The sequence below is a fragment of the Anabrus simplex genome, chromosome 1, assembly GCF_040414725.1.
Source record: "Anabrus simplex isolate iqAnaSimp1 chromosome 1, ASM4041472v1, whole genome shotgun sequence".
NCBI lineage: Eukaryota > Metazoa > Arthropoda > Insecta > Orthoptera > Tettigoniidae > Anabrus > Anabrus simplex.
The window spans coordinates 1,552,068,282-1,552,091,796 of NC_090265.1; the positions used below are offsets into that span (position 1 = coordinate 1,552,068,282).

Consider the following 23,515-nt stretch of genomic DNA (forward strand, 5'->3'; position numbering starts at 1 on the left):
TATGAAGTTTGGTTGAGATCTATCCAGCCGTTTCGACGTGATGGTGGAAAAACCATTCTGGTTTTCCTATAAACCCCCTGTCTATTCAAGGATTTTAAAATGATATGCATATCAAAACCTTCTCCGGGATGAGTATACCCTAAATATGAAGTTTGGTTGAGATCTATCCAGCCGTTTCGACGTGATGGTGGAACAGACAAACAGACAGACAAACAGAAACAATTTTATTTATATAGATTTTTACACTCGTTCTTCACCCCCTTTCCATCCCCGCCCAAAGGAGTCCTATGAGTGCCTTACACAACAGTATATTTTTTTCCCAGATATTAAGTCTTATTTGTACCTATTTTGGTTGACAGCTATGCCCAAACGTACATGCATAATCTCACTGCTCTAGAATCCTGGAGCTGACGTTGCCATGGTTACGGCAGTTCATTTCTTTATCCGATTCCTAGAGCAGGGGTAGTGTGGTGCCAATATCTCCGTAACGGTTGGTTTTAGGGCCTTAAAACATGGTTTTCGGGCCCGTAGGGCTTACCGAGTTTTGTTCTTTGCGTCAAGAGGATTAAATTGAGCTTTGTCTCGTCCTTATACGACAAATTCGATATTTTGCCTATAATAGTATAAGAGAAAATGGAGGAAAACCGTTTATCTATAAAACCCCCGTCTTTTCAAAGATTTTAAAATGATATGCATATCGAAACCTTCCCCGGGGTCAGTATACTCTAAATATGAAGTTTGGTTGAGATCTATCCAGCCGTTTCGACGTGATGGTGGAACAGACAAACAGACAGACAAACAGAAACAATTTTATTTATATAGATAGATTATCATCAAAATATAATTCAGCTCCCATATAGATAGGCTACAAACCTTGCGGTTACACATAAGAAACATTATAACTTGTTTACAGCTCAGTTGTTTCTGAGAAAAGTGTACTTGTGAGGAGCTTATACAATGCAATGTGTTCATCTTTTATTAAACGACTACATTAGAGAGAGAAATCTTCTTGGTTAGAGACATACAAGGGAGATATTATGTATCATTTTAATTTTTCCACCAATTTGCTTTACGTCGACTGACATAGAGAGGTATTATGGCGACAATGGGATAGGAAAGGGATAGGACTCGGAAGGAAGTGGTCGTGGCCTTATTTAAGGTGTGAAAATGAGAAACCATCTTCAGGGCTGCTGACAGTGAAATTCGAACCCACTATCTCCCGAATGCAAGCTCACAGCTGCGCGACTCTAACCGCATGGCCAACTCGGTCGATTATTAACCTGCATTGTTGATCCATTCAGTACCACTCTAGTCAGCAGCACGTGGGCTGGCCATTCAACTGCTGACTTCGCCCAGTGCTGCTTAACTTAGATAATAATAATAATAATAATAATAATAATAATAATAATAATAATAATAATAATAATAATAATAATAATAATAATAATAATAAACTTTCATCTGTTTAACGCAATTATTACTGGGGCTGCTTGAGCTATTTTAGTTTGAGTAGGGGTTTAAAACCGGATGTTCGTCCTGACGCCACGTGATTGTTGATGTGAAAATATTGACTCAGGTTTGACCGAGATTCGAACCTCAACCCTCTTGGTGGGAAGTCAGCATACAAGCGGACATAGCAGTTACTTAATATTCAGAAGGTCAAATAGACAATCTATTTCAGACAGACAAGTAAAGGTTTTGGTAGGGTAGATGATGGGATTCTCCTGACGAAAGTGAGTGCAATTATAGTAGACAGAAAGACAGATTGAATGCACGGCAACATTTGTAGAAAATATAACTCATAGAATCCTGTGATGCTACGAGGGGGTTGGAGTTCCGCTAGGCAGTATTATTATTATTATTATTATTATTATTATTATTATTATTATTATTATTATTATTATTATTATTATTATTATTATTATTATCTCACGAATTTCAGGTGTTTCATTTCTTTGGGTAGTTAGTTTTTTAATTTTTGTGTATAATTTTCGGAGTGTAAAGTGCCGTGTTCGTCATTATCTTTGAAATATTCGCAAATATTTTAACATAACTGCGACCTAAGTTTTTGAGAGTAGTTAGCCTATATTTTCGACAGAATTGTGATAGGTGTTTGTGTTACATTTTGGGGAATTTGTTGACTTCAGGCTCAATAGTATTTTTGTTCCAGTGAGTGGAATTTATCCAGGCAGTGGTTTATCCCTCTGTATATTTATATGGGTACATGAGCTTCGGGACGGGGTTTAGTTAATGAGTCCCTTTGTCAATGTTGAGCATTGCCGTGTAGTTGTTATTGTGTGTAAATGAGTTTTGGATCCATTGTTTAGCCTATAAGGCACACGTGATTATTGTTGAAGTGATTTGGTGAATTTTGTCCTTTGGTTTTGTGAAACTTTCTCATGGATGTTCAATTGAAGTTTATTTTGAGTGGATCGTTCTGTTGCCCCAATGATTTGACTTTATAGAGTTGATGATAAGATTGTGCTATGAATCTTATTTTTCCTTTTTCAGTGATGACTTCATGTAGTTTGTTATTTTCGTCTGGATAAATTGTAGACTAACCCTAGCTTTGTAAGTGAAAGATTAGCAGTGATTTTCATGAGGGTTTAGGACACATTTCTTGTTTGTGAAACAGTTCAGACACTTTTAGCATTTAATTTTGTCGTCAATAGCGGTGTGTTTGGATTTTATGGTTTTAATGAATAACCAACGACATTGGAGGTATGTCTGATCCTCAATAGTAACAACCCGCTATGAAGATCGGATCATTCTGAAAGTATGAGCTGTCGTAGCGAAGGTGGGTTTGTATATCTGGGAGGCAATCTGTATTAACGGTACCGTGACTTCATTACAAGAGAATTTTGGTCCTTGGGACAGTCATTCGGCGTGGTAGTTATTATTTTTGATTATTTTTATGGATTTATATTTTTCCTTAAGGGTTTATTTAATTGTCCTATGTGTATTGTTGCTAGAGGTTTGGGTTCGATCTAGGACGATGGTTCACAGATGGGATATAGAGGTCATTGCTGGTGTTTTAACCTAGTCAGCTGGGTATGCCCTCAGAGTTATTATCGCATGACCTGATTTGGCATATTTAATTCTCAACCCTGTGAAATCCCATGGAAGGGTGATTGACTCTGGCCACTAGTATACGGTTCCTAGATTTTATTTCTTTTCAGTTAGTGCATTTTCTTTCACCTTTCAAGTCAACTGTTAGTGATGGTTATGATTTCATTCGTTTTTTCATCTTAGCGCGTTGTTATTTTCTTTGAGTGCGGTTCACTACAAAATTATTAAATCACTAGCAAATGTACTCGTGTTTCGCTACGGTATTCTACATTCCATCCGTATTTCTCCGTAAATTACTGTAAATGCAGTAAGACTATATTAAACTGCACCTACAAACGGACTTCACCATCAGAAGACTCGTTCAGTATTCGACATGGTTTGTCCTGTGCCATTTTCCCGTATCTCCTATATTTATGGGTTAGATTCAGTTATTCATTGAATGGGGTGAAATTTGGTACAGTTTTCACATACTACTTTATTTTTTTGATACTCATGTGACCCTGGAATCATAAAATGTTGCGAACATATGGCCACTGGTCATGTTAATGTGCCTGCCCAATGTCATGATTGCATCTTTCCTATAAGTGTGCCAAACAATAATTTACACGTTATTAGTTACTAGGGTCTGAACTTAGGAGCATTCAAGCTCAAATTAGAGGCACATTTGACTTCATCAAATGTTAATTAAGAATTAGCGATGATTCAAGTCAAACAGTTAAGTGTTCATTCGAAGATTATCTCGTACAATGTTGGAGATCCTGACTACAGATGAAGTTTATAAAACGAGTGTTCAAGAAACCAAACCTGCACACGCAAGCAACTTAACCTACGGTAAACTTGAAATATGACTTTGTTTCTGGTTCGTTGCTTTTCTGCTTTTTCATAATTTGTTAAATAAATTTGAACCTTATGAAGCTATTAACTAGGCTAGATCCAGGGGCGTATTCTCCTTGAAAGCAAGGCATTCATTGCATGCGTTATGATAACACAAAGAACTGTCTGATTTACGATTTTAGGTTGTTTCAGGTCAAATATTAACGATTTCATCTCTCAGAAGTTCAAAAGGTCCGCGCAACTGTACTAGTTCCGTTGCTTGATTACGTGTGGTGCTGGTGTAGTCTCGCCGTCTACTCCACTCTCGGAAGAAAGAGACAGCAAATGTAGGAGTTACGGACGTAAGGCATTCATTCTTAAAATTGCATTCAGTGGCAGACGTAGTTCTGAAACCCTCCGAACGATTTCGCTGCAATTGAAACTTGGTCAGAATTTGTCACCCCATACCCGTGCTACCCTCTGCCATCTGTTAGCAACTTGGAGAAGTCGACATATTTACAGCGAACGGGACACACAGATTACCCCCCAGCGAGAACCCAACGTGACGAAACTGACCAATGCCACTGGGGTGACTTACCTCCAGTGCTTGAGTTGTGGCTAACTAGTGAGTTAATTCATTGTGTGTTTTGCTGATTAGTGAGTTCATTCTGTGTGTGCTGTTCCTGTGCTATTCGTCGTTTTCGGTGTGTTATTATATTTTGCGCACATGTGGTATTAACGATGGATGAGTCTAAAACGGATATAATTGTAAATCAGTTTGAAAAGCCATTTACTGGCCGTTCGTTTGATGAAAAGATGCAAATAGTTAAAGCCGCGAGACCTCTACCTTCCCTCATAAATTTCTTCTTCTTCTTCTTACCCTCCAGGGTTGGCTTTTCCCTCGGACTCAGCGAGGGATCCCTCCTCTACCGCCTCAAGGGCAGTGTCCTGGAGCTTCAGACTCTGGGTCGGGGGATACAACTGGGGAGGATGACCAGTACCTCACCCAGGCTGCCTCACCTGCTATGCTGAACAGGGGCCTTGCGGGGATGGGAAGATTGGACGGGATAGACAAGGAAGAGGGAAGGAAGAGGCCGTGGCCTTTAGTTAGGTACCATCGCGGCATTTGCCTAGAGGAGAAGTAGGAAACCACGGAAAACCACTTCGAGGATGGCTGAGGTGGGAATCGAACCCCCTCTACTCAGTTGACCTCCCGAGGCTGCGTGGACACCGTTCCAGCCCTCGTACCACTTTTCAAATTTCGTGGCAGAGCCGGGAAGCGAACCCGGGCTTCCGGGGGTGGCAGCTAATTACACTAACTACTACACCACAGAGGCGGACCCTCGTAAATTTAAAAACAGAAAACAAGAATTGTGTACGCACGTTCAGTCCAGAAACTTACAGTAAAACTGTTTGGCTCGAGTTCTCCTACATGTAATTAGGGTGAGTAGAATTGAAATTTACTTAATGCATTGTGTTAACTGCATGGTTACTAGTTGCATGCCTCAGTGGAGATTCCAGGATACGCCACTGGCTAGATCAGTGTATTGGTAACATTTGTTTCACAGAGTATACTCTGGTATTGTCATTTTTTATTTATCGACATGACATGAAATGACATGACATAATTTCTTTTAATTTGTTCTCCATCTATCCAACTTTATTTTGCGTTAGTAAAATTAATTCTGAATTCAGAAAATTCTTTCTTTCATTTCAGGCAGTTAATATCTTCCTCTACACCTTGACAGTCATAAAACGATGTGACTCCAACGAACAACAACCACCCCCTGAGATCAGAAGACTTCATGAGTGTAGGTTCATTATTTTAGAGTCCTGGTATCGTCTATGGCAAGGGTAAAATATAGACTTTTCCGTAGAACATTTTACACTGTATAATTCTTACATGTATAATTTTAGGAAATATTTAACGGTTTAATTAGCGAGTCTCAGGAATGTTCTTCCCGTAAATAGCCCTCTACTGTTAAATAATATAAGAACTGTTATTGTACGTGACATTTTGATGGTAACTATGTGGGTTTTTAAGGAACATTTTATAATTTACAATTACTCATGTAGTTTGTGGACATCCTCAACAGCTTAGACAGCCAAAGTCGAGAAAGTGTTCACGTGCACTCACTTTCTTCGAGTTGTTTCGCTGAAACTCTTAATGCCTGGCATCCTTTAATCACAGTTCAATATTAAATACATGACAACCTTCCTCAAGCGATCCTCTAGATACCATTGAAAACCGCATAGAAATGTGACCAGCGGTTCTCCTTTCATGTAATCCTCGTCCCATACCTAGCGGAGGATTTCTGGTTTTTAAAAAATATAAGAAGTTCACTGTGTCAAATCTTTTAAATATGTTATGCAACTGTACGGCTAGAAGAGAAAGCCAAGAGATCTATTTATCGTACGAATTTCAGTACCGGAGGTGTCCGAAGACATGATCAACTCGCCTACGTGATGAGATATAAACTTCAGAATAAGGGGCTCCAGTGCGGGGGGAGGGGGAATTAGTTGAAGAAGACAAATAAAGATGGCATGAAATGAAAAGTACAGAAATCCTCGAAAATTAGTAAGACAATTAATGTCTCTAGGATATAGAGTATAAATGATTGAGATATCACTCCACAGGTTTCATTATTATTTAGGGGTAGTACAACTGGACAAGCTTCCTCTCTTAACACTCAGCAAAGTTAAAATGGAAGAGGTCCCATACTTCGAAAAAATTTATTGGCAAAAGAAGAGAAAGGGCACGAATATGAAACTCTTCCTAGGTCTTGCAAGTTCAATGCCATCGGAGCAAGGGAGGTCACATAGGAATGATGAAAATAACCAAGTACTCACAAGGGGCCCCAAGTATCCAACCCATGCTCTGTAAATGAGAACCTTTCTGAGGGTTACTCTTTCAATCACCGCTTACGGCAGATAGGAGATACCATAGATGCATTATACCACCCTTACTTACCCGGGGTTCGAACAGTTGTACATAACTGAAGGAAAGGAATCTGCTTAGTGTGTAATCAATTCAGTATAATTCTAGTTTTGATCAAAACGTCTGTCATGTCCATTTGTGAAAACAACACTATAGTGTATCATTACTGGCAAGAATTATGACAAGTAACGTACGTATTTATACTATCGTACTGAAGTACAGATTAAGATGACAAATGTGTACTCACCACCCACGTATCAGTAACATTAGTAAAGAACCACATCAATATACAGGCATCTGGAACAAGAAACATGGTGTTATGTTGGTATTTAAAACACTTCAGCAAGTCAACGGATCCATGATTAAATAATAACAACAATAACGCTTGACGAACTATTTCACTCATAACTGCTCTAACAAATGCAGAGGCTGTCGAGAATTTATCCTCTAGAGTATTTCAACAAGCCAGAAGCTAACGATACGAAGTTGTTGTATCCCACGTCATCTGGGATAGAGCCCACTGTTTCGGGAACAGAAGACCCTTTAGTAACAACATACTGTGCCATTTGGGGCCAGTTACCGTGTTCACGTTCCTGTGTTAATTGAGGAACTCCACGACAATAGTCTGCGTTGGAACATCCACTTTAAGTGGTATACTTATCGTTATGATCGCTCCGCCTGAATAGCTTTAGGCAACATTATACCTAGATCGTTAGATTGCATACTTTATCATTTACGTCATTTAGAAGTTCCTGATTTCCATTAAAAGTGCTAACTGTCCTCCGGTCAACTTAGGATGTTACATAATTAATGTGCGTAGAGTTTATGCACGCTGAGGGTGGTTAATCCACGCTTCACTTGTGTCTCTCCATGCACACATGTTAGAGATAAATTATAGGCTATCTCCTCTAAAGTAGAACTGCACATGATCAGTTTTCCCTCAGTTAGTTCAGGGCTCGAGACCGGGAAAGGGACTGGGAGACATAGGAAACTTCTACCGAATGTAGATACAATTCTTTTGTGCAACAAACTTTGAGAGCATGTATGACATCGTCGTTTGGTCTAAGAATCTCTCTCTCCGACATCAATAAGGATAGGATGCAAAACTTGTATCAGTTCATCTGGAAGAAGGTGGTGCTGGTTTGTAGGTTAGAGTAGAATACAAACGGAGGATTTGTCAGCTGTGGGATAAATATATCTCATGAATGCACAGATAAGACATTCAATGAAATACTTGGTATTATAACCGTTCACTACCATGTCATGAGGCCCAGCAAATAATATATGCCGTTTTCCGCTTCATTCTACGACATATTTGATCATAAAGAGCATTTTTCACCAAGACCGGGATACGAATGGCGCTGCGCCAGCTCGAAGGGCGAGGGTCTAGTTACGCGCACAGAGAGTAAGAGAGCTATTTACAGCGAGACCTTGAAATCGAGCTCTCTTTTCGCAGAGTGAGAACAGCCATGCGCGGGGAACATTTAGGTCAGAAGCCGGAGTTTATGTACGGTGTTTTAACACAAGCGTTGGAAATTCACGGCGATTTCCCTGTATATTCATTGGTGCCAACCCGTAGTGTTCAATTGTTAATAATAATAATAATAATAATAATAATAATAATAATAATAATAATAATAATAAAAATTTGAATCAAGCTTGTGAAATTTACGAGTAAAGACTCGTTAGAATCTGCGTAATTTCTGCTATTCAACGATGTCAGAAGATGTCTTACTTCATGAAGTAACCGGTAATGACGCACCTTAAACAGATGTGTTTAATACGACAAAGATGTTAGGGGCGTGCTGCTTGGCGGATGCGACGGAGTCCCCGTTGAATTACCTTTAGCGCGCAAATTTATGAAAACAAGCTTACGAGATTACTAGACATCCAGCGATCGGATCTATAAGAAATTAGATCAATGTAAAGTAAGATTCAAGAGCTCCAAATTGACTGCGCACACGAACTTGAGTCATCATTAATAGCGGAGCGAATTTTCGCCCCTCCAGCCAGTACGCCGAATCTCTATAAAAGAAATACAGAATCAACTCGAGTATCCATTATGATATGTGCTACCGTAGTATTTACGTGTGGTTGTGAAATTTCATCGGTCATTGTGAACCTGTGTGTTTAGTTACTGTGATTTAGTGCTATTGAAGAATAGTGTGTGACATTCTGTAGGTGAATAAAATGTATCAGATCGCTACTCGTACAGCGAAATCAGGTCACATGGTGTGATATATTTTTCAGGGTGTTCGAATATAGGTGCTTTCCATTCCCCTAGATATTTTTAAGGGAATGCATATTTGTGAATTTAGTGACGGCTAATAGAAGTAATATTTGAAGAACGGGTAACGCTTGAGATCGCTCAGATGCAGTGATATGCCGACTACATTAAAAAAATAATTAGTGGCCGAATTTAAGATAGATGCAATAATGAGAGACGCTTATTGAGCTAATAGAAAGGTGTTAGCCAAGGAAGGTCGTCGGCTTGATCCAGTGACGCTCAGATAAAGTAACGGTAATCATTAATCAGGTCGTGTAACAAAAACGGGAATGAGTAACAATTTACAGGAACTTCACCGCTACTCGGGAAGTTCACTTGAGTTAATGAGTGGGACTAGCCACAGTAGGCTATTTGAATACGCATATACAGTATTTCCTTAACTACTTCCCATTTGCCTACATTTTTGTGAGTGGTCATCGAACCCAGGAGTGGAATCGACCAGGGTCGCGCCGTAGTGCCTGCATTCATCTCTTCAAGAAACGTCCAGAACTTCCAACTGCAGGAGACCACAGTTCGAATCATCATGCACGGGGCCCAGAAGATTATGAACCAAGGACTCTCAACTAACGAGGCCGCAGTGATCGAGGCTTAAAACCCCAGGCGTAACCTCAGATGACAGGTCAGGTTTTACATGTAGGCTCTTTCTGTCAGGTTTTACATGTAGGCTCTTTCTTCTTTCTGCCTATGTGGTTTTTCCCTGACCCTTCAATACCATACTTCAACACCATATACCTAACACAACTCTTGCCGTGGTAGCGAGTCTGACTTGGAAACCGGCAGATACTCCTTGTATCACCTCCCACTCCTCCCTGCTATCTCTTTCTTCTTCTTAGAAATAATAGCATGTCGGAGGCCATGTAGATTGAGTCGATGGTCACGCGGGGGGAGCGGGCTTCGGGGGCCCACCCGAAAAAAAAAAAAATCAGATGACAGCAGACTACACGCAGTAACGTTCAGTACACTTTCATTTACTAAGCATGAAAATCCGAGTTACCGCATAAAATGTAAAATTCGTACATATCACTTTCTTGGAATATATCTTATAAAGTGTAGGTGAACGCCACATGCGTGTTTCAAAGGGGAAAAGCTGTTTATTAATTTGATTTTATCTGGGTTTTCTTCTGTTATTTAAGGATAATCACTAATTTCTCCCGCGGACATTATTTCATGAATTAGTACGTAAGACTCCATTGTGTTCATTTGTGTGTGAAATGTACTTTAAGTGTGGAGTTGGTACTTCAATAGATGTTATAATTCATTCCTAGCTTCATTAGTTGGTATGGATCTTCACAACATTTCAAGCATATCTTATTTTATTGCTTCACAAGTTAATGCATGCGTTCAATATACCTCCCTTAATTTAAGGATGCTGACCATTGAAGAATATATTGGCTCGAGGTGCAAACCCATGATTTAGATATTACGCGAGTGAAATGGTATTACTTAACTTCCCTGTTGAATATAATCTTCTCAATACACAAATAATGTGAATGTGAGATACCGGTGTATAGAGGGGAGACGGGATGGTATGTGTGGCAATATGTAAAATGACAGATTGAAAAAATGAGAATAAGAATATTCACGGCCATAATTTGGTGATAAAGAGGGTTAAAGGTATGTGAACAGTGAGAAATTAATAATTTGTAGCCATCAATAATTATACGTCTAGAAATGGACGAGAGTATTTGTGACAAATGTTCCGTACGTATATTTGGGGGAACAAGTGAATGTAGGTCGCCCAGCTGAACGGAACTGGCTATCGTTTAGGAGATTTATGACCCTCATGACGGAAAAGAATGTCCAGCCCGGCAGTGGGCCTGTTTGTCTGTCAAACGCTCAGACGTTTACACAAGAACTATTCCTCTCCTTGACACTGTATTGAATATTCATATGCCGATTAGATATTACTACCAGCGTCGTAGATTCTTTGATTCATTAGAGGAAGTGATCCTCCCCTTTTTTATATTTCAATTAGATCAAAACAGGAGTTTCAGATTCGCACCTCGAAGCTCAACGAACACGGGTTCGACCGCATGTCACGCTGACGACCTTGGGTCGACGCCACGAGGCCTGATAGGGCCACAGTTTCAAAGTGCATTGTAGTGTGTGAAGCGTGTTATTTGTTAATGTCTTTACAGGTGATTACGCATTCCTTCGTGTCATATATCCATGTATTTGTGTTAATCTATGATGTTTTATGGTGACTTGCATTGGTCCGCTTTGTATAGAGTATGATAAGGTAACCCCCGGAAAAACACGTATATGCGATTAATATAATATGTGATTAATGTGATCAAATAAACCTTATATCTATATGTAGCGATGTGATTTTCATGGGTAAGGAAGTGTGCGCAAATCTGTTCATACAATACCTCAGAACCATGATGGCTAGAAATAATAGTGTTGCTTCAAGAGAAATGTCATCAGTGTGTGTGTAGAGTGGTGATTTGTTAATGCAGTCAAATAACATATACTAGCGGGTATCGATCCTAAGAAAAGGGGTAATCCTGTGATTTGTGTGAAGTGTAAAGTCATAAAATGCGTACTAATAAGATGATTTGGTGTTTGCCAAATGATAGTCAGAGGTAATATGAACCGATGTAGACAATGAGGCATTCTGCACATAGTTCATTTTTATGTGTGTAATAATATGGCATTGTCTCGTATAATTTGATTCCTGTGACTCTACCAGTTAATTAACTTCTATGTTTTTAAATTGGGAACAAACATTCTTCTCATTTCAGTAGTATAGTGTATTCCTCTCATGTTATATAACACCCTACTTTAAATATATTAAAATTCAGTGCCAATTTCTTTTATAGAACTGTCCATTGCCCGTATCCGTATGCTCTTGAGCTTAGCTGTTAGGACAGTGAAAGTAGGGGGGATGGGACTTCGATGCCTGGGATTGACTTCCGAAGCCTTCATCTAACATATTGCCATTCAAGATTTATTTGTGAAACTAAGTTGCTTAATGTTGCCCTGAAGAGCACAGACAGGTGCAGTATGAACTCAAGACTGGCGTTGTTAACACAATATTGGCAAAAATAAAAGCTATATAGGGAAGAACTTGATCGCATGTTAGTGATTGGTCCTAACTCAGGAGGCAGAAATAATCTAGAGATTTTAGTATATTTAGAATGAGAGAGGAATGCACTTTCCTTTCAGAAAATGGTAAAGAATAAATCGGTATAAGTATAGAGAGTTTATCATCACCTATATCATCATCGTCATCAACATTATCACCTTAGCAATTTTTATCCTCATAAACAAAGATCTTTGAACGCCACATATCACTGTTGGAGGAAGTAAGGCTAGCAGAGTTGTAGTTACACGCGACTGTTTATATTGTGATAATAGCCAAGGCACCTCCAGTTTTACTTGGAATCCGAAACGCAAGGACGTGATTGATCATTTCAGATACCCCATATGCATTGACTGCGATTCGCAGTGTGACCGCCTTCGTGAGAATCCAGCAAGGAGTTCACTCAGCCCCTATCACCGCAGTATTTGTCCGACTCGTTGGATGAATGGTCCGCGTACTGGCCATCGGTTCAGTATTAAGCGTAGATAATCCTTGTTAATGACAGGCCTAGAAACCTGTAACGTAGTTTTGGTCTTCTCATTACTCGACTTCGATAATGTTAAAGCTTCGATTCCCGGCCGGGTCGGGGATTTTAACCTTCATTGGTTAATTCCAATGGCCCGGGGGCTGGGTGTTTGTGCTGTCCCCAACATCCCTGCACTCACACACCACACATAACACTATCCTCCATTACAATAACACGCAGTTACCTACACATGGCAGATGCCGCCCACCCTCATGGGAGGGTCTGCCTTACAAGGGCTGCACTCGGCTAGAAATAGCCACACGAAATTATTATTATTACCGCAGTATTAAGCGTAGATAATCCTTGTTAATGACAGGCCTAGAAACCTCTAACGTAGTTTCGGTCTTCTCATTGCTCGACTTCGATATAAAGCTGAACATTTTGTTGGTTAATGACCGTCAACAGTGGCGGGTGGTGACTAGTCCCCAATCTTAAACAGTAATTAGACCTTTTCCACCATAAATTATTTTAGAACCAAATAACTAAACGTTTAAACTTCTCCCTTTCTTAATATTTTCATAATACTGGCCTGCTGTCTCTCAAGACAACACACTTTCAACAGTGGACTATGACATAATATCTTAGCTATACATACAGTACATACAAAATCCCAAAATGTTTAAACTCTTGACCAAATCTTTCTTTAACAACGTAAAACATATAACGCACTTAAAAAATACAACCCATACAATTACCGTTTTACACTTTTCTCAATACAAATGGTAATATGTACTGCTAATCCCGTGATTTTGACAAAGCGTAGTAATGAGGATTAAGGCAATTGGAGCAACCCTTTAACTAACACGGAAAAGAATTTTCAGATCTGCGAATTAAAGGAATTTACGTATTCTACTTGCGCTTCTTCTTCTCCTTCCTGGCATTTTCACAGTTACCCTGGATCGCAAATGTGTATGCATTCAGCAAGTTTTACGTCCGGATGATCTCCTTAAGGTGCGGCTACACAGAGTGTTATGTACGCGACGGTCGCTATGCGAACAGAAAAATAGCTACAGAGTTCCGTACGCTACGTTCGTTCTGCTCGCGACGTTAGCAGCGTCGCGGGGTGTATGATCGGTGGAAGCAGAGTGGGTCTCGGCCCAAGTGGCCACGACTAGTCGGTGGTCCAACAGCTCTGCACTCTAACAGGCCAACCGAGCCGGACATTTGCCTGGTGTGAAAATAGGAAACCACGGAGAACGATCTTCAGGGCAGCCGACAGTGAGGTTCGGTCTGACTCCATGGCTATATGGGTAGCGTACTGGCCCTTGGTCACAGCCGTTCGATTCCCGGCAGGGACGAGAATTTTAACCATAATTGTTTAATTCCCCTCTCATGGGGATTGGGTGTACGTGCCATCTACATCATCATTTCATCCTTATCACGACGCGCAGGTCGCCTACGGGAGTCAAATCAAAATATCTCCACCAGGCCTCTCCGGAGGCCACATGCCATTATTATTAGTGAGATTCGAATCCACTATCTTTCGAATGCAAGCCGATAGCCACGTAACCCAAACTACACAGCCACTTGCTCCGTGGAGGATTTAATCAGACGTAGTTAAAATTCCTTGTCCATCCGGAAATCGAACCCGGGATCACCAGAACCGAAAGGCACTACGCTAACCACTCAGCCAAGGAGCGTTTCCGTCTGATGCATAGACAAAAGACACTATGATTTTATATTTTACATGCAATGGACTCTTGGAGTTGACCAGTGTGAAATGTTATTATCAAGTAAGGCAGCGTTATCAAAAGTGGTCACTGGATGGCTCTCACTCTGGTTTTACGACAAGCTTGCGCCTAGCGTGCCCAGTTGAAAGGGATCGACGTTGTGTGAATAATGGCTGAGCCTCAATATGTGGATATGAGTCAAATGGTACCTACTAATATTTATAAATGAATTAACTCCAGTAGGATCATTTATTACTACAGGAAGAAGAAGTACAACGTAACAAGAAACAAGTTATGAAGCAGATTTATGATTATTATTATTATTATTATTATTATTATTATTATTATTATTATTATTATTATTATTATTATTATTATTATTATAACCCGACTGAGTGACTCAGATGGTTGACGCGCTGGCCTTCTGATCCCAACTTGGCTGGTTCGATTCTGGCTCAGTCCGGTGGTATTTGAAGGGCTTCAAATACGTCAGCCTCGTCTCGGTAGATTTAATGTCAAGGAAGAGAACTACTTCAGGACTAAATTCCGGCACCTCGGCTTCTCTCGAAACCGTAAAAATATAGTTAGTGGGACGTACAGGAAATCACAGGAAATAAATGAAATTATTATTATTATTATTATTATTATTATTATTATTATTATTATTATTATTATTATTATTATTATTATTATACAGCACATACTAGATCTATCCTGTGATTACATTTATTAAACACGTATAATGATAAGAATAACCGTATGGCCACAGTTACTGTGTTCAGGCATTTTAATTTGACTCCATCTGGCTGCCTGCTCATTAATTTCGGCGTTCCGTTTTGCTCTAGGCCTGCTGGACGGTACAGTAAACCGACTTTCCCTTGCATGTTTATGGCTGAGTTTTAATAATTTTTATTGAATAAAATCTTTTGGTTGTAAGTAATGTTTTACACTATCCCTGTGGTCACGGGACTGCTAGGCTACGTCTCTACTCACTGAGCCTATTGTTGCTGCGTTTTCTGTCCTGAACTTTCGCGCTTAAACTCTGCGTTCTTGTGGAATTCGATCTTGCCGTAACTGACCTAAGGTAACATACGTGTTACTAAACAGAATTTAATTTCCCAAACCATCCTCCACAAACTTTACGAGTTTGTTTAATTAATGGCATACTGTTCTGTATTTTAATTAGTTGTAAGATTATTCTCTGCCCCTATCTGCAATAAAGTTCAGTGGAAGTTTGGAATAACAATAAAACTATGCCTGAAGTTTTCCTCCAGTTTCGAGGAGTAAGTTTGAAGGCGAGGTAACAGGAGGCTGACGAGAGAACTCTATGACGGAACATCTGTCAAAACAAGAGGACCACCGAATTCGCACGCTCTAGAGCACACTGGAAAAAGCTCGAGTAATCAAATGTCCAAATATCTTCTGGAGGTACATAATACAAAGTATTACTCCTACAGGTGGGCACAGTAAACTATAATAAAATTGAGCGGTCCGTACGATTTGTTTTTGCTAGGGGCTTTACGTCGCACCAACACAGATAGGTCTTATGGCGACGATGGGATGGGAAAGGCCTAGGAGTTGGAAGGAAGCGCCCGTGGTCTTAATTAAGGTACAGCCCCAGCATTTGCCTGGTATGAAAATGGGAAACCACGGAAAACCATCTTCAGGGCTGCCGATAGTGGGATTCGAACCTACAATCTCCCGGATGCAAGCTCACAGCCGCGCCCCTCTACGCGCACGGCCAACTCGCCCGGTCGTACGATTATTAACACAATACGAGTTATTATTACGAGTTTACAAATGCGTCCTACATTATATAAGCCAAGACTTAATATTTGCATCTTCAAATACCAAAGGCTGCATTTTTTAATGTCAACAGAGAATATGGTTCTCTTCAAGAAGAACTTACGCCAACGCCGCATCATACGACCTTCAAAGATTTCAACTGATATGAACTTGTCATTTTAGTCTCAACACAGTTTTAGCTTCAAGTTTTGTTCTATGATACTTTGTTTTTAGTTCTAAGTCTTATTGAAGATATATCTGAAGATTTTCAATATTCTAGGACAAAATATGTACTAATCGGCTTAATTCATTTAATAAACTTTTAAAGTACACGTGGGAACTCTGTGACTCTGTTACAAGCCTACAGTAAGGCTCTCCAATGGCTGAAATTCTATTCCAGTGACCTGCAGCAAACAGTAACAAAGCTAGTTTCGGTCAATCCATATGTTAACACTTGTAGGGAAGAACATTCTTTGAAAATCGCTGTGTAAATCTGAAGAGTCAGTTGTTTCATAATTTACAGTATTTTCTGAATGATAACACACGTATAAAACGGACAATGCAATAAAAATGAAAATCTCTTAAGCTTACCCTACATCTCCCAGTTATTTCCGATTTGCTGGAGCTAACTTATTCTTTCCGTGCTTTCTTTATGTGCTTTATCGAATGATGGATAACATTTCAAGTGAAAATACCACCCTGTAGTCATCAGATTATGCTGATGCTCAGCCACTGTGGTAATCACGGCCTGTCAGACTACATACTTATGCACATTTAGTCCTCAGCCCAAAGCCTGGGCGAATCCTCAACTCCTCCACCATCAGATAACACAATCCAGGCGTCACCGAAGCAGGGTACTAGAAAATGAGGAGTGACGTATTCCCATTGCTTCCGCATAAAGCCAGGAGGAGCCTGACAAGCCAACTGAAATGCACTCTCCAGTCCAATCGATCGTTCGAGTGACACATTATCACCATTCATAAGACAGATTGGCAGCATAAGGGATGGCGTTACAAGCATTCTCATACCTCAGCCACTTTCATATTGTCAAACTGAAGTATGAGACGAGGTAGGTCAACGAAAGTATTTTTCTTGCTCATACCAGAAGTTTAAAGTGCATTGAGAACATTAAATTTTGCCAGGAATTGATTGAGATGTATTCGCACCTATTTCTGTAGATAATAACTAGTTACATATTACATCTAAATTGAAATATTGCTGAAGTGCTTTTAAAAATATTCAAAATATACATATTTCGTGCAAAGACAAAATAGAAGATAATTTCTTGGAAACAAAGCAATTTAAGTAAACTGTGATAATAAACGGAATTATAGGGACAGATATGATTTTGCTGACGGGACCTAGTGTTTCCTGGTATGAGCTAGAGCATTTGTGTTACTTTCGTTGATCTGTCTCTGTCTTCTCCTTGGCTTTGACCATATGAAAGTGCCTGAGGCATGAGCGATGCTAGTAATGTCATTCGCTCTGCAGCCAGTCCCTGCAGTGAATGGTGTGAAAATGGTGCTCTTAGGGTCTGTTGGTGCACGCATTTCAGTGGGCTGGGCAGACTGATGTATAATAACAACTTCTGGCTCGGTGAGGAAAGCCACGGAAAACTGCCTCACTCCCATTTCCCTAGTACGCCTCTTCAGTGAAATGAAATGTCGTATGGCTTTTAGTGCCGGGATATCCCAGGAGGGGTTCGGCTCGCCAGGTGCAGATCTTTCTATTTGACACCCGTAGGTGACCAGCGCGTCGTGATGAGGATGAAATGATGATGAAGACAACACATACAGCCAGCCCCCGTGCCATTGGAATTAACCAATTAAGGTTAAAATCCCCGACCCGGCCGGGAATCGAACCCGGGACCCTCTGAAACGAAGGGCAGTACGCTGACCGTTCAGCCAACGAGTTGGACGCCTCTTCAGTGATGCCTAGGCCATGTATGGCAACTGATGGCGAAGCTGTTGTGGAACCAACCAGCCTCAGGGCTCAAGACTGAACATACATACATAGGAGCAGATAAAGTTTAAGTATAGAATTGGGAATAGAGATCAGTTAGAACTAGGTTCCAGAAACATAATACTACCAGGATCCCTGCGACACTCCTTTTTACTAGTGGTTGAACATCGTAATAACATATCCAGGGTGTTTTCTGCGATGCAAAAATGGGAAAGTGTTAGTATTGGGAAGGTAGCGAGCGTGGACTTAATTAAGGAAGAGCCCCAGCATATTTCTGAAAAAAACATCTTCAGGGCTGCTGATGGTGACATTCGAACCCATCATCTCCCGAATGCAACCTGCAAAGTCAAAAATTTCCAAAATTCCCGAGGCGGCTGAGCTAGGGTTTGAGTTCGAAAGTGATGTTCAAAAGCAAAACAGCGCAACTACGAAACATAAGCATTTTTAAATCCAGTGGTATACTTTCTTCCAAAGGGATAGCTTATAGGTATGTGAGTCTGCAGCATATCTGGAGAAATTTCTGAATCGTATGGACACAATCTTGGAGGATAATTTATTATTTAAAACAAAATTAATGGAGTGCATTCGATCAAAGTCAGGTGATGCAGGAAATATTAGATTAGGACAAGAAATCTTAAAGGAAGTATTGTTACTTGGACACTGGAATAACTAACGGTGACAGAAGACGTTGATAGGGATAATCAGCTAATCAATTAATAGACAATACCTTATTACAAAGATAATTTTGAATTGAAGGACATTAAAGTGATGGGATTAATGGTAGGAACTCGAGGAAATATTTCTAAATTGGTTTTAATTTTTTGAAGCAGTTTTTAGACGTCCCAAAATCGCAAACTTTTTCATTATTAGCTTTGCTCCAGTTGTGTTGATAGTTCGAGTGGAGCGGTCTGCTGTCTGATGAACTCTGGAACAGTTCTGAAGCGAATGCAATTGAATACGCCAGAGGTCGTGCAGAACGACAGCGCCATCACGGTCTTCAAGAGTTTAGCGGGAAATCTTACGGAACAGTGGTACGGTGGGGAAAAACCTTCAACGATTTTTAGCATGCCGAGGCGTTCATGAGAATGTGAAGCGTAGTTTTATATGCTAATCCGGTGACTCGGGCCAGCTCACGAATTGGATGGCGTCAATCAGTGTCCAGTAATGCGGCGAGAGCATGCACTTCTTCTTCACTGACACTAGGACGACCTAGCTGACGAATGTCTGCCACATTTTGGCGTCCCGCGTTGAAGGCTTTTTTACCCACCGTGTGACTGTTAGTAAACAATTCTTCGATTCTAATAGAAACGGAAACTTGCCCATATTTGAATCAGGCAGGTTGCAGCTTGCTATTGCAGGCTCGTTCGGCGAAGCAATTGTTGAGTAAAAACTCAGAAATTTCTCTTCCGTACCTGCTAGTGCGATGTATGGTAGATTAGAACATGGTGTATTTTTCCTCTTTTTATGCACATTCCTATTTTCTTTTTGGATTGCATGGTTTCTGAACGATGGGAGGCTTCCTTCTTTTCGAAAGCTCTCTGTGAGAGAAAACTGTGGGAACGGCATTATATTTTATTTCATTTCATTTTATTTTATTGTTCCATCCTCCCGTACTTTTTCCTCACATATGCAGTTTAAAGTCTAGACACCTAACGAAATAAAATAATATGCCCATCATTCCAACAAACTATATTACTATAGGGGCCGATGACCTAGATCTTAGGCCCTTTTGAACAACAGGCATCATAATATATTACTATACATCGAATTACTTGTGAACCAGCATTATCATTTTTTTTGGCTAATTGCTTTACGTCGCACTGACACAGGTAGGTCTTATGGTGACGATGGGACAGAAAAGGGCTAGGAGTGGGAAGGAAGCGGCCGTGGCCTTAATTAAGGTACAGCCCCAGCATTTGCCTGGTGTGAAAATGGAAAACCACGGAAAACCATTTTCAGCATTGTCATCTACAGTAGTATTGTAAATAATACAAACTGTACTACAGTAGATTACCTTTAAAATTGTATGTATCATGGACTAATTTCACATAAACTGAGTCAGTTGAAAGCCACCCTTCTCTTTTAACCATGTCATCCCATTGCTTTCTTCGAATTGAGTCACTGAGAAATTCCTTCTGTTAGAACAACGTGTTTACAATACAGTACTAGAGAGGAAAATGAAGGATCGAGCGCAACTCAAGGCGTGTCCAATCAGAAATCGAACAGACTTGGTCACATTGTACCAATATAGTCACTGTAGGAAGAAGAAGTAGAGTTAGCGTTACTGCTTCACATGATAGATTTAAGACATTGCGGTTAAAATCTCTGTGCATTTCGTACTTCGTACATGCTCCTGTGTGACAGTGGTTCCTACTCTGGGATACGTCATTTTACTGGAGATACAATCGAGAGAGAGAGAAGGACGGCAAATTAACGTCCGATATCTTCCTACAATCACTTGAAACTGAAGAGAAAGACTACTAAACCACGTCTAGGTATCCCGGAGCTAAATTAAAACACATTTCAGTTGTTCTCACGCAGATGCGTACACTCTATTTAAATTTTGATACCAAGATTTAAGCCCTCCATGCTCCGGGAGGCAATCGAACCAAGGACAGTGAGATAGGAAGCAAATATGCCACATATCCACTAATCATATTTTTGTACCTGCAGAGACGGCAAGTGTACAATCAAAATTTTGCATACTCGGTAGATGTTATATTCTAGAGCAGGCTGTTCGATCGAGTAGCGGAGTACTCACAGGAGTCCACCTGCAGCATGGAATACAGCTCAGCAATGGGGAATACCGTCCAAAGGGGTTTTCACTAAAATTTAGCTAGCGATAGGTGCATCTCCTCCGAGCACCTTCAGACGATAAATAACCTACATTTTGGTTGCTTAACAAACATTTATGAAATAATCTCTAAAATGTCAGTAAACCTTGCAGTTAGGAGTAAAGAGATTATCAAATGATCACATTATTAATTTGCAGTCACTTTTCTTTTGTTATTTGTTCTACTGTACGTTGCACCGACACGGGCAGGCCTTCCGGCGACGATGGGGATAGGACAGGGTTGGATTGGGAAGGAAGCAACCCTGGCTTTAATGCAGGTGTTAAAATAGGAAACTACGGGAAATCACGGGAAACAAGGGAAAACCATCTCAGGGCTGCTGACAGTGCGGATCAAACCCACCATCTCCCGAATGTAAGCTCAAAGCTTCCTGACCCAAATTGCGCAGCCACCTCAATCGGTTTGCAGCTTAAGGGAATTTGTACTATAAATATTGTATTCATTGAATATTTACGAGATTATTTTCTGAAATAAAATACAGTATCAGTAACATACTTTATAATAATTTTCAAGATATTACGTGAGGAAATATGCTGCTTAATTTTTTAATCGTTACCTCCCAGATCAGTTTATCTAATACTTTCACTATTAATAGTACCTTTTGTAAGTCATATTACTCGTTTAAAAGAGAAGAACGTACAGCGCGTTGTTCATATCAGTACAATGCACTATCCTGAAAAATCTTCCTTATTTTTTTTAAATTATAATGAAAACCCTTTGTAAAAATCGAAGTTAAAGAAAATGAGAAACAAACATAACAGAGTGGAACGTTTAAAGAAACATTTATGAACATTTACAAATTATGAAATTTGAAATATTAAAGGTATTTAAAATTATTTTCAACTCATTAGAAAGAAATTTATATGCAATAAAGAAATGAATAAATTGCAAAATGCAATTCACTTACACAGAAAAGAAGAGACGGTTAAATAAAAATGGTTAGCCTTTAGGGCCGATGACCTTCGATGTTAGGCCCCTTAAAACAACAAGCATCATCATCATCATCATCGGTTAGCCTTTAAATGATGATGACTATGAGGGACTGTATATTACGAACCACAATCATATCTAATGTTCATTGATCTCTCGGAAGTTTTGTGTTAGTCGTTAAAGCGAATTCCTATTATGTAATTAGGAGGGTCATTTATATAAACTGTTGTGGTAAAACTTGTAGAAGTTGTGATGGAGTTTCTGACTCAAGAGTAGCACTTTATTCCAGCAAGAAAAGTCGCTTTCTGAGCTAAGCTACGCGGGTAGCTATTACTACATGGACTGGGGAGTGCGAGAAGCTGGCTTGTTACAAAGGATTAGACAACAAACTTTTAATCTGCTTGCAATGAGATCCTGTCTGTTTCCACTGGTATTTTGTAATTAGGTACGAGATTTGCAACAAAACAGTGGCAGGAAATTGCAGCCTTCAACCACAGGCAGCTGGAGAAAGTATGTATTGGAGTAACAATGCGAGTCAAATGTGACTGACATAGATGTTTGGTTCCAAAATCAACCAGGCGCACCAAGTTTACTTCCTCGGGACACTAGGGACACAACCTCTACCTTATTTTCCGCGGAATTCGGAATAACACAATGTTATGAAATTACTTTTTGGCAAAAAGCAATATTTATAATTTCCATCGAAAATAAGGAACAATTGTCAGGCTAAGTAGTTCAGGTGGTAGGGCGCTGGCCTTCTGAGCCCAAATTGGCAGGTTTGATCCTGGCTCAGTCCGGTGGTGTTCTTATACGTCAACCTTATGTTGGTAGATTTACTGGAACGTTAATGAAATCCTGTTGGACAAAATTCCGGCACCTGGGCGCCTCCGTAAACCATAAAAGTAGTTAGGTGGAACGCAAAATCAATATTATTATTATTATTACTATTATTATTATTATTATTATTATTATTATTATTATTATTATTATTATTATTATTTCATACCTTTGGTTAGGCAAATATTTTGTCCTGCCCGAAACACAATACTTATACTTCTGGAAGTGATCTTTCAGAAAGTCATCAAACTCTGCAAGGTACTCAATAAAAGCCAAATAATTAACCATTTTTTTAATACTTCAGAGCAATGATTTTCTCTGTGACCTCTGAGTGGTAGTCGAAGTTTTACAAGTACTCGATATTCTATTTGCCTCCAATAGCCTTTTCCTTTTCCAGTTTCTCATTAGATGAGAATCAACTTTCCTGGAAAATTTTCTCCTTGCATGCATATTGACCATGGCAGTAAAATGAGACGTGGAGATTTCGTCAGTCCTTCAACATTTTCTGTACGGGAACAAGCAGAAAATCCATCAACAAAAACCGTAAGTGATTGTCTATGGTCAAAAAAAGTTTCACACACATAGCAATAAACAGACTTAGAAGATTCATAAAAAAATACTATTTTCTTTTATTCCATTTATTTTTAGTCCATAAAAGTGATTTTCATTTAAGTTTCTAAAATAAGTTTTCCCAGGTTGATAAACACTTTTCAAAGATTTTTTAAATTTTCCTTTATTTTCTGAGTTGTATATAATGAAAT

General features: G+C 39.7%; 1 protein-coding gene across 1 annotated transcript in view; it reads right to left on the reverse strand.

The window, feature by feature from the left end:
* The window catches only part of LOC136880312 (uncharacterized), a 1,092,102-nt gene that overhangs the window by 905,631 nt on the left and 162,956 nt on the right, over positions 1–23,515 (reverse strand). Inside the window, exon 2 of the mRNA XM_068229157.1 lies at positions 7,068–7,117. The gene's annotated coding sequence lies outside the window, so the exon portion shown is untranslated. The remainder of the gene's footprint in view (positions 1–7,067; positions 7,118–23,515) is intronic.